At 24.8% G+C, this 11,511-nt stretch overlaps 1 long non-coding RNA gene across 2 annotated transcripts; it reads right to left on the bottom strand.

The window, feature by feature from the left end:
* Positions 1–746: 746 nt before the first annotated feature.
* Positions 747–11,176, bottom strand: LOC111639514. Of its 2 annotated transcripts, none has more exons than XR_002759077.1 (3): positions 11,002–11,176; positions 3,532–3,809; positions 747–1,763 (listed from the first exon to the last, which is right to left on the bottom strand). It is a non-coding gene; the product is annotated as an uncharacterized LOC111639514 (long non-coding RNA). The 2 variants fall into 2 exon arrangements; XR_002759076.1 differs by lacking the exon at positions 747–1,763 and adding an exon at positions 3,359–3,468 and having other exon boundaries at positions 3,562–3,809.
* Positions 11,177–11,511: the final 335 nt, after the last annotated feature.

Below are 11,511 nucleotides of genomic sequence, written 5' to 3'. Positions count from 1 at the left end.
TATAGTTTATATTACATGTGTATGATTTAGTATAGGCTATATTACAACTAATTTAAGTTGAATGCTGAATCCGAGATTCAAATATCAATTAAAATTTGAGCGATTTTTTGAAGAACGTGTGAAAGTCTACAATGGATTTTTATATTTATATTGGATTAATTATTTTGGAATATCAAATTTATGCCTGATTTTGTGCATTTCATTTCTCAACTATTGCCACGATCGTTATCGAAAGCGCTTTTACCAATTGAAGAGTGGATGCCGTAACTTGAAGCATATAGCATTAATATGAAGTAATCATTATAATAGTGTTAATGTGAAGTAATTGTTATTATTGTATTACAATGATCACTTCATATTAATGCTACATGTTTCCACTAATTGTAGCCAATCTACGGATGGTAAGAGTATATACAGTAATGACCACAAAATATATAACTATGTTCTTAACATAGTTTATTTTTTAATTTTCTTGTGAGTTTTAGTTTGTCAATAGTTTTTAATGTTTAGTTTTCGTTATAACAAGTATATCAAGATTATTTGTAATTTGAAATTTAAGATATATACGTGTATAAGCTTATCCCAAAAACAATTATTTCAAAATATTGATAACATTATGAAGTAAAAAGTTAATATACGAGATCAATACAATAGATATCAAAGCATTAATTTATCAAAAGTACGAATCAGTGCTTTCTAAACAATGTCTTTAAAAAGCACTTTACTTTTAATACTGTTGTCTGCTAACAAAATTTTTTTCAATGATAAATAAAATGATTTGTTTCACTATTACCGGCTATAATATTAGGAAATATACGAGTTCCTATTGGATTTCTAGTTTCATTTTTAAAGCTAAGACAAAACGAACGTAGATTTTCCACAAACTCAAGTTCGTTTAATTTCAATTTTGTTAGTCTTCTTGCCTTGACGAATGATCGATTTGAATGAATCTGACAGAATGTTGCTGTAGTGTTACTTCGATAGACCTTTTCAATATATTTCATGTTTGCTTTAATTTATGTCTAAAAGGCATTTATTTCGCACTTCTGAATCTTGTCTTTCACAGATAGATTTTAAAAAATGGTGACGAAATTTTTAAGGATATTTAGATGGGAATCTTAGTTTGACGTCTGATATATACTTGTTTTATGCAGAAATGTTTACCATTTTTCTGTGTTTGCATTATTATTCGCTACGTAAATGCTCAACTCGATTATAATTACCAAATTGCTGTGAAAGCATTTAATTCTTGTCACTTATTTCAAAACGTATTTGGTAGTGCTTTGTATCTTTTGTGAAAATGCAACAAAATTTTCTGTTTGCATACAGTATATTACGGTAGAAGATAGATGATGAGAGTGTAGAAAGTAATTATAGTGCTGGCATGTTACCCAAACATGAATCTTATTTATCCTGAGCTTGTCGTCTGTATTTCTAACAATATTTATTAGAAATGTGTTAGAGAAAGAGAGGAAGAGAGAAAGAACGGGAGAAGAGGAGAGAAAGAGAGTAGATATTTGCCCGACATCTGACCATCATTTAAAAAATCTAGTCAGATACATAACAGATCTTTCCGTTAATTTTTCTATTATGTGAGCCAAAAAAGTTAATTACTTTTAGGATAAGTTTAATTCTCATTTTCTTATTGGTATAATGATACATTTGTGTTATTGGCATAAACATATAGGCCTATACAGTCTTGGGCTCGTAGTTTAGCTTATCGAAGCATTTCATCTTGCTGTAAAGATATCTTCTCACATTATCTGTAATATGTATGATTTATTTCTTAAAATTTAATGATTTTTAAATTTATCTTTAAAAACATTTTAGTTTTCTTTAAAATATTTCAGTCTTCTGATGTTATAGTTTTATAAAAATGCTTAATAAATATTTCAAGTTCAAAGTATTACAATATATGAATTATAAAATTTCTAATATATTTTGATATTTATTTTTATTAACGAATATACAATTAAGAACAAAATAAAGATAGATATTTTAAAATTATTAAATATAAAATATATATCTTATTTAATTTTAATGTTCATTATACACATATAGTTTGTGTTGGAGACNATAAAATTAAAAATTGTATAATTTAAATTTTTATTTTACAAATTATAAAATAATAATTAAATTTTATATTAGCATTTTTTAAAATATTTATTTGATTATTTTCATTTCGAAACTTTATAAGCTATGATTAAAATTATTAAAGCTAGTATCAATTTTGAAAGTTGACAAATTTCAGTTTCTTGAATCTTTTAATTTAATCCTCAACATTTTCAGTTTCAGTAAGTTTTCTAAGCACTTTTAATAGTTTAGAAAAACTTGCAAAAATTACACTGATCAATATAAATGTAAAAAAAACCCTAGTTGATTAAACTAAAAAAATATCTATACAATTTCAAAGATAAATTTTCAATAATTAAACTAGCGAATCATTTTAATGAATCACTTAACTTAATTATAAATTAGATATTCGATCTTAATTTGAAAAAACAAAAAAAAAATCCGACGTTAATTAGACACGAATTCATCTTCATTTAATTCTTTAAGAATCGACTAAGGATTTATCTTGACGAAACCTCATTAAATTACAAATTCAAAATCAAAGTGCGTTTCTGTGAAATCTTGAATAAATTCTTCCGTGTTTTTCCCAAAAGAGATTACTTCATCTAGTGAAATCTTTCTCGATAAGTTATACACTAGTTTATTTCTTCATTTATATCAACAGTATAGAAAACCATTGAGTTGATACAAACGATTCAGCATTAAAAAAAAATATCATAATTTTTCAATCAAATAATACAAATAAAGATAAAACATCTAATCAAAAACTCAATTTTACTTTAGAGAAGTAAAAGTAAACGAAACTAATGTAATAATAATATATATAGGCCTATATTTCCTATTATTTTCTGCTTTTTGAGCAGGAAATTGGAAAATAGAGTTAACACCACTGTATTTAAAAAAAAGGGTAAAACATCTTCAAAGAACTAAAAAAATAACATATGCTTTAGAAAGTAAAATGTTTAAAAAAATGCCATTTAAATCATATTAATCATCTGATATCGTAGATAATTTTTTACAATTTGTTAACTCAGTTGAATCAATATGAAAGTCATTAAGAGAATTGTAGTATAAATTCATAAATAATGTTTATCAGCTATAAATTTCATTTTTTATTAAATGTTCTTAAAATGTAAACATATAAATTTTCAAAAATATTTATTTAAGCGCACTTTTTAACTACTAATTTTGAATTTAAAAATAAACACGAATCGAAATTTTTAAGATAATATTTATTTATATATTCATTTAAAAAATGATATCATGGATCCGTAATAAAAAGATCTCTGCGTTATTCTTAAAATATTTCCTGAAATTCCTTTTACCAAAACTCGTAAATCTTCAGAAATAACTGTAATTTACATTAGGTTTTTTTTGTGTCATTTTAACTTAAAACTAAAAATGAAAGAAAATATTTGTGAAGCTTAAAATATTTGGCAAAAAATATTATGAACTTACAAAAGTTTTTATTTATTGTACATTACATACAGCGAATACTTGTTTACAAGTTGATAATTTGACTATCACACGTATCCATTAGGTGAAATGTGGTAGACACGAAAATGATCTTTCTTAATACTAGCAGTAATGTCACACCATTCATCCTCACCAGCTCTATTACTCTCCATGTTATCTTCTCCCATTAAGCATCCTTCCGTCTTTACGCTTTAGTTGTCTACTTTTCATTTATAAATGTAGGACTATCAGTCTTTTACTAAAATAATATTGTATGTTGCCTGTAAATTGCTCATTTGAAAAGTATGCAAATTACTTTACTTGCAAATCATATTCGAATATCATTATAAATTACTAAAGAATATATTAGGAAGAGTTTTATATTTAGATAACATTTTAATGCGGATATAATGAAAAACTTATCCAGATTAATTTAAAAATTTTAATATGTTAATTCTTAAGAATAGAGAGCCAGCAAACAAGAATTAATTATAATCATCTCAATTTAAAATTCTCTACTTTAGAATATTAAATCTATGTATTTACATAATAAACCAGCTACTTATTAAAATTTCTAAACGTTTATTTTTAACTTCATTAACTATTTAATTTTTATATTAATTAAATAATAAAGTGAAAAATGGAATATTAAATTTGTCTTAGATTGCATTTCTTATCTAATTGAGTGATTCAGGTGAATCGATATGATCAATACCGTCAAACTGGATAATTTTGTTTGCGAATTTGCCTGTGGCCTCCATTATACTGAAGTAGATAAACAATGTTCTGGTGTACGAGATTCTACAGACATTTAACTGTTAAGAAAAAGAAATCTTTCATTGAATCCACGACTTCATCTACTTTACTATTATTCACGTTGCTTCAGAAGTATAAAGAAATAAATATATTTTAAATAAATTGAAGAATTTGATAAGTTCATCAAATATATTTTCAGAAAAACCTTTCTTTAGCCAGATAATATGAGAATTTCCTATTAATATATCAAGATAATGTATTTTAAATAGACTAAACATATCTTATTCTTTAATTTTGTTTAATATTATTTTTAATGTAATTTAAGAACTTCAAAAATGTTTTCCAAGCTAAAACGATATATATCTAATATTTTTCTTTAATTAAAAGTTTTAAATTCTTCAGTAAACACTGTAAACAACAAATTCTATAAATGATCATGTATACTAGTTTAAGAATTTTAAGATAGCAATTTCTCTCAGGGCTAATGATTTGAACATTTTTCTTGACTGTCGAAAAAACAACACAATTGAACTTTCTTGCTAAATTGCTCTGTCTTGGATAACAGGGAAGCTTCGAAAATCTTTATTACCACTCTGAATAGATGGAATGGTGAAGGAAAGACAAGTACAGTCATAAAAACTTTGAGTATTTATTAGCACATGCTTAAATAGTATATAAGGAATGAAAGGATCCAAGAGGATTTTGACAAAGAATTATTGGAAAAATACAATCAAAATCAATAGATAAAATGATGATGAAGCTTAAGACGTGTAACTTAAAATGACAAAATGTTATATATAAGTAGATGTCATCTAAATAAAATAAAATGAAATTAATTAATAATTTTCCTATTTTTATAAACTTCAATTTATAAAATTAGATTCTAATAAGGTATTTATATAATCAGAACTTTATAAAGAAGTTATAATCAGATATTTTTGTCAGCTCTGTCAAGAACATTAAATTTTCTTCTATTCTATAAAAACATAAATTATAATACAAGATAAAAAATTACTAAAAGTTTTCTTTTTTTNCAAATCACATTTTTTTTTCTGCTTAATGAAATTCAATAAGAAAGATTGATTTATCATTTATCGGATTTCTACATTTTTCTAAATTTACATTGATTTACGAAATATCTTTGCTTCTAAATATGATTTGACATCAGTCGTTTCAGTACTCACGAGTCAATTCAATTGAGAGCACGCTACTCGCTTTTAATTATTGGCTGCTGAACTTTCTTTATCTCTTATAATATAAATTTAGCGATCTTAAACACATCTCCAGATACTGCTACTTACATATAATTTAAAAAATTGTTATTGATTCTACTTATAGATTTAATAATTATAACTCTTATTATCCAATATATTTATTTATGCGTTAAGACATCTTTATTCTATATTAAATTTTGTTAATAACGTCATATATTAAATTGTTATGTTAAATATAAAATAAACAATTTTTTGTAATAAGACTAGTTACGCCTTTAATAGTAACTAAAAGATTCTCTTTAAATGATTAAAAGTGAATTTTTAATTGCTGTAGAATTTTTATGTAAAGTATAAAGAAAAAGTTGGTAAGGACTTTTATTCAACTCTTGCTTCCCGGCACTCGAGCAGGCGGTTAAAGGAAACATTAGGAAGTCTGATAATTTTCATTTATACTAGGATAAAAAATTTAAGTAATAACAAAAGCTTTAAAGGAGTAATTTTCTTGAATTATGATAAAATCTGCTTTTAAAAAATCTTTAAGTTTAAAAAATACTATGACACTAACTCAAAGTTAAAATTGCGTGTGGTTCCATATATTACGAGATGTTATTTTAAAAAATAACTTTTATATTATTAATGATTATAAAATTATAAAATAAAGGCTTAATTTTGAATGTATAGATAAACTTTTAAAATATTTTAAATGCCAACGAGCAATTATTTATTGTCACATCGTCACAATTCCGGGCTGCAATTTTTAATCATATTTTTAATTTATTTCATTTACAGTAATATATATGCTCTATACCTCAAATTAGTACTGTAATGTCTTGCCCCTGTACATCATACTTTTCCGTTAGCTATAGAGTCGTGCCGGTCATCTATCTAACTCCTTTCAGGGGAAGTTTTGAATTGAAATAACGTGACTGCCTGTGAAAACCGGAAATTCATATATAGTTAATCGGGTCCTCGTGCCCTTAAACTTAGATTTTCATATGTGGTCTCGTCTTTCATGTATCTAACGCCTTCTTGAGATTAAGGAAGGACAAGCAGACAGCAATGTATAAGTCTACAGTTTTTTTAAATTGCAGCACAACAAAAAGAAATAATTCTTATGTGTTAAGTGTGAAATATTCAATATTTAAATTCATTCAGTTATATTTAAATGAAATTCCAAGAAGGGTCCTAACAAATGCGTTTAGTTTCTATAGTTTCCAAGAAGTGTGACTTACAAAAAAGTGGAAGGAAAAACAAATGCATAAAATTCAGAAATCGTTAAAACAAAGGAAAATGCCTAAAAATAGCATTAGAATATGTGATAAATATTTGTCACATTATTTTCTTTATAAAAAGCGTTATATATACTGCAAGATGACATAATTACTAAATTACTGATGTTACAATTATAGTACGTAATTAGAAACCATTGAGAGTTTGCTCTTGTTCTTTTTAAGTTTGAAATTAAAAGTCAAATTCAAAAGGAATTAAAAATATTTAATCGTTGAATAAAATATTTAATTTATATCATAATTTGCACATACTTTGACGAGAAATACAAACTTTAGTAACGTTCCCTTAAGGCTCCTAACTTCTAGCTATATAATATTGTTAATATGACATTTTGTTTACCAAAAATGCAGTAAATGAATTTCCAGTTTATTTCAGTCTTTACTTTCTGATACGTTAATTTAAATTAGCAAATAATAAAGAAAACTAGATTTGATTAAGATAATTTCTAATGTGTGATTTCTAACGAAAACATTTGCCAAAATTGATAATATTCATTAAGTTTAATAGCAAGTAGATTTAAAAAAAAAAATTCTTTTCGAATGAATCTAAATTTAATCTATATAGAGTAGATCGATGAAACAAAAGTAGTATTCGGTCAATAATTGCTTCTTGGATACATTGACCCATCTCTGAGTACAATATTCAATAATATAGCATCTCAAATCATGATTATGAATTATTGTATATATAAACGTAACCTACAGATTTATCTACATTCATGTATTAAAATACGAAAATTAAAATAAAAACTCTATAAATAATATTTTAACATTGTTAACGCTCTCTCTCTCTCTCTCTCTCTCTCTCTCTCTCCATCCTCTCTCTCTGTGGCATTTACAATTGATAAGAATATAAAATGTAACGTAACGTTTCATTTCATTTAGTAGTTACTAATTTAGCATATTTACTGAAGAATCTTGTTATAATCTGTTAATATATAATTTCAGATTGATTATATAAATATATACATCTTCGTTTATAATTACTGTATATAAAATAAACGAAAAAATTAAAATTGATTAATAGTTTTTAAATAAATGTATAAACACGACAAATAATACTTCAATATTATTAAATTTTATTACATACTTAGCATAATAAATTACATATAAAAACTAAAATTTTAATAAGTAAAATTAATTTTTAAGTATGTTATTAAAAATAAATACGCAATTAAATTAATAATTATTCATTAATCTGTTCATTTATCAATGTACGAGTAATCAATATTTTTTTCGTAAAATTATATAAAGTATAAAAATATAGCAATTATTATGAATATTTATATTAAAATAATATACAATTTATGAGATTGTATAAGCTTGTGTAGCAATAAATTTCTACGGATTTTTGAATTTCTTCTTTCTTAAAATTGGATTTTAATTAGGGAGATCATACGTCCAGGTTTATCTGGAAGAGTCCCGGATTTTCTCGTTTTTAATTCTCAAAAATAGAATAAAATTTAAAACAGAACCATTTTATAGATCTTTTAATGTAATATAAGCAATTTTAGGTCAATAATTTAAAAAATAATAATCTTAGTTTAGCCATTTTTAGGCTCTTTTTCACGCGCTCTTATAAAAGCATTTTCGGTTTAAGCTATAAACAATATGGTCACTCTATAGTTTTAGTTTAAAACCTATCGCTTTCAAAAGTTTGAAATTCACTTAATTAATATTCCTATAAGTGAACGATTTCCTGTAGAATTATTTATAAAATAATTTAACTAAATAAATTCTAGCTGTTTAAATTGACCTTATTTTTGATAATTTAATTTAAATTACATTGCAAATCACATTTTTTTTTCTGCTTAATGAAATTCAATAAGAAAGATTGATTTATCATTTATCGGATTTCTACATTTTTCTAAATTTACATTGATTTACGAAATATCTTTGCTTCTAAATATGATTTGACATCAGTCGTTTCAGTACTCACGAGTCAATTCAATTGAGAGCACGCTACTCGCTTTTAATTATTGGCTGCTGAACTTTCTTTATCTCTTATAATATAAATTTAGCGATCTTAAACACATCTCCAGATACTGCTACTTACATATAATTTAAAAAATTGTTATTGATTCTACTTATAGATTTAATAATTATAACTCTTATTATCCAATATATTTATTTATGCGTTAAGACATAATGGCGTCAATTTATCATTAAAAGATGGCTCCGCGAGTCTTCACTATATTAAATGTAATAATGATAAACTATCAAATTCTCGGTAATAAAATTTTAGGTTTTTAAACTATTAAAATTAGCAAAAAATAAGTTAAGATGATTTAAAATATATTTTTTTATTTGATAACTTTTACAGTTATGTATTTTATAATCTCTACTTAATTGTAAAAATCAATGAAAATGAGTGCGAAACTCGATCGATATCAATGTATAGTAATAATGGAAATCCAATGTAGATGCATAATAAAGAAAGAAAACTGGAAGAATAAATTGAGATACAGTTAAATAATGCTCTAACCTTATTGTGCCAATAAAGATATTTTACTTAGCTTCCAGTAAGAAATATATAAATATAATGGTGATAATATAATAAAAATACACAATAATTTATATTGAAGATAGATTTATCTGTGTCTAGAAAGTGAAAATGATCAGGATTGCTTCTACATTATATTTAAGGAATGAATATGACTTATCAAGATCCGAAACATTTTAGCCATAAAAATAATTACACTACTCACAAATTATCTGGCTTATATTTAGGCACAACTTTAGAAAATTGTGAATTAAATAAATGAAAGTTGCTAACAAGACAAGGTAATCCCAAGATAAATGAAATGAATTTTCCGGTTTCTCTATTTTAGGAGAACAAATTAGTGACAGACATGTCGTCACCCTCGGTAATGACGGTTGTCAAGAACATTCCTCGAATGTTGTCACTAATCATTACACAAGGGACACCATTTTAATGTTCTATTATGTATTTTCGTACAAAACAATCGATTATAGCCACAAATAAACAGGATTTAAATAACAAAGTTATAATAGAAACAATAATCAAATTATAAATAATAATCTTATAATTTACTTTTTATTATTTTTGATATCATTAGTGTTATTTTTGAGAAGAAAACAAAGAAATATATGATGATAAAAGTGATATCTTTACTATTTTGCTGTTTAACGATCAAATAAAAGAGTTATCGAGCAACTAAAACCATTTATCGGACATAAAATAGAATAACATTTTAGATTGAACTGCGATTCATTCATTATTGATTGATCGATACTGGTGTAGAAATAATTTAAAACACCTGTTCGGTTAGCCACTAAATTCCCAAAAAAAACTATTAAAACTAATTTTGCTGATCTTAGAAAGTTTTCAGAATATGAAAAATATAATAAATTAAATCTGTCAATTTACATTAATAAAGTTTAAAGTTTTGCAACATTAACTTATTACATTGAAAATTCCTAATTCTTGATAATTCCAATTATGAAAGTTTAATTACAATTGTAACTGATGAATTAAATGACAATATAGAAAAGATGACTACGTCATTTTATTCTTAATGATGGCCTCTTAAACCTATTAATTACAAATTTATCAGGTAATTTTAAATTATAATTATTCTACTAATTTTTACATATTTTATTTTTCTGTCAGGCAATGTTGACGGATATTTATTTAATTGACAAAAGACGATAAAGTTTTTTGTTTAGGCTTGTTTAATATTAATAATGAAATATTCTGTTCTGACAATTTCGTCATAAAATCGAATCCTTGACCATGTGACTACTTTTTTTTGGATTCCTGCCAAAAATTGCAGCATCTGGTTTGGGATAAGCACAGTTATCTCTGTATCAACTCCTACTTAGCTTTCTGCACTTCTAAAGAATTTAAATGTGTGTATTCTAGTCTTCTTATATCTCAATGGAAGACTAATAACTTTATAAATATAATTAACAGTATATTTTTAATATAATATAATTTTAATGTACTGTACGACACTATAAAATACTTTACCATACCTTTCAAGATAGAAATTCATTAAAAATATAATAATTTATAATTTAGATTAAGTTTCAGTAATGAGAAAAATTGCATTTTAAAATTATGTTAATGAATTTACTAAAATCAATTTTTATATTTTACTTTGAAGAAGCAAATTCTGAAATTATAACTTGATAAACTCTCGTTTTATTTTGCAAACTAAGTAATTATCATGTAATAAGTTCTTAATTACCTTATCTGTTTCCAATAAGATGATGTGAAAGTCAATAGCCAAAAGGTAATTTTTTAGCATTCAAAGTAATCAGTGAGGCAAAAGTAACGCATATTAGTAAGAAAATTACTTTCAATCACAATCAAACCTCGATAGAACGTCCCGAAATTAGCAATAAATCGAATGTGGCTCTAAACCGTAGAACCTCAACAATAAGAATTATATAAAACAATGACAGATTATAAGTCAGGTGGTTTTGTAATAATGCTTTATGCAACACAAAATCACTTAGTAATTCATAGAAATCGAAGCATTCTCCATTTTATATATAAGAGAATATCCGTTCGTGAGTATTCTATGAGGGTAGCGCTATATGGAAAAGCGCTATATCGAGGTTTGACCGTACATAATAAACGAAATATTTTCCGATATTTTATATATTTATTAATTTATTCCATTTTAGATGTTCCTAAAATAAAGTTGCATGTCGCAAATTTAACAAGTATTTAAAACATTTGTCAATCAATAGAC

This window comes from Centruroides sculpturatus, unplaced genomic scaffold (genome assembly GCF_000671375.1).
Source record: "Centruroides sculpturatus isolate CEXI.00-Female unplaced genomic scaffold, Cexi_2.0 scaffold1271, whole genome shotgun sequence".
Classification (NCBI taxonomy): Eukaryota; Metazoa; Arthropoda; class Arachnida; order Scorpiones; family Buthidae; genus Centruroides; species Centruroides sculpturatus.
This window is presented reverse-complemented; position numbering and strand designations above follow the sequence as displayed.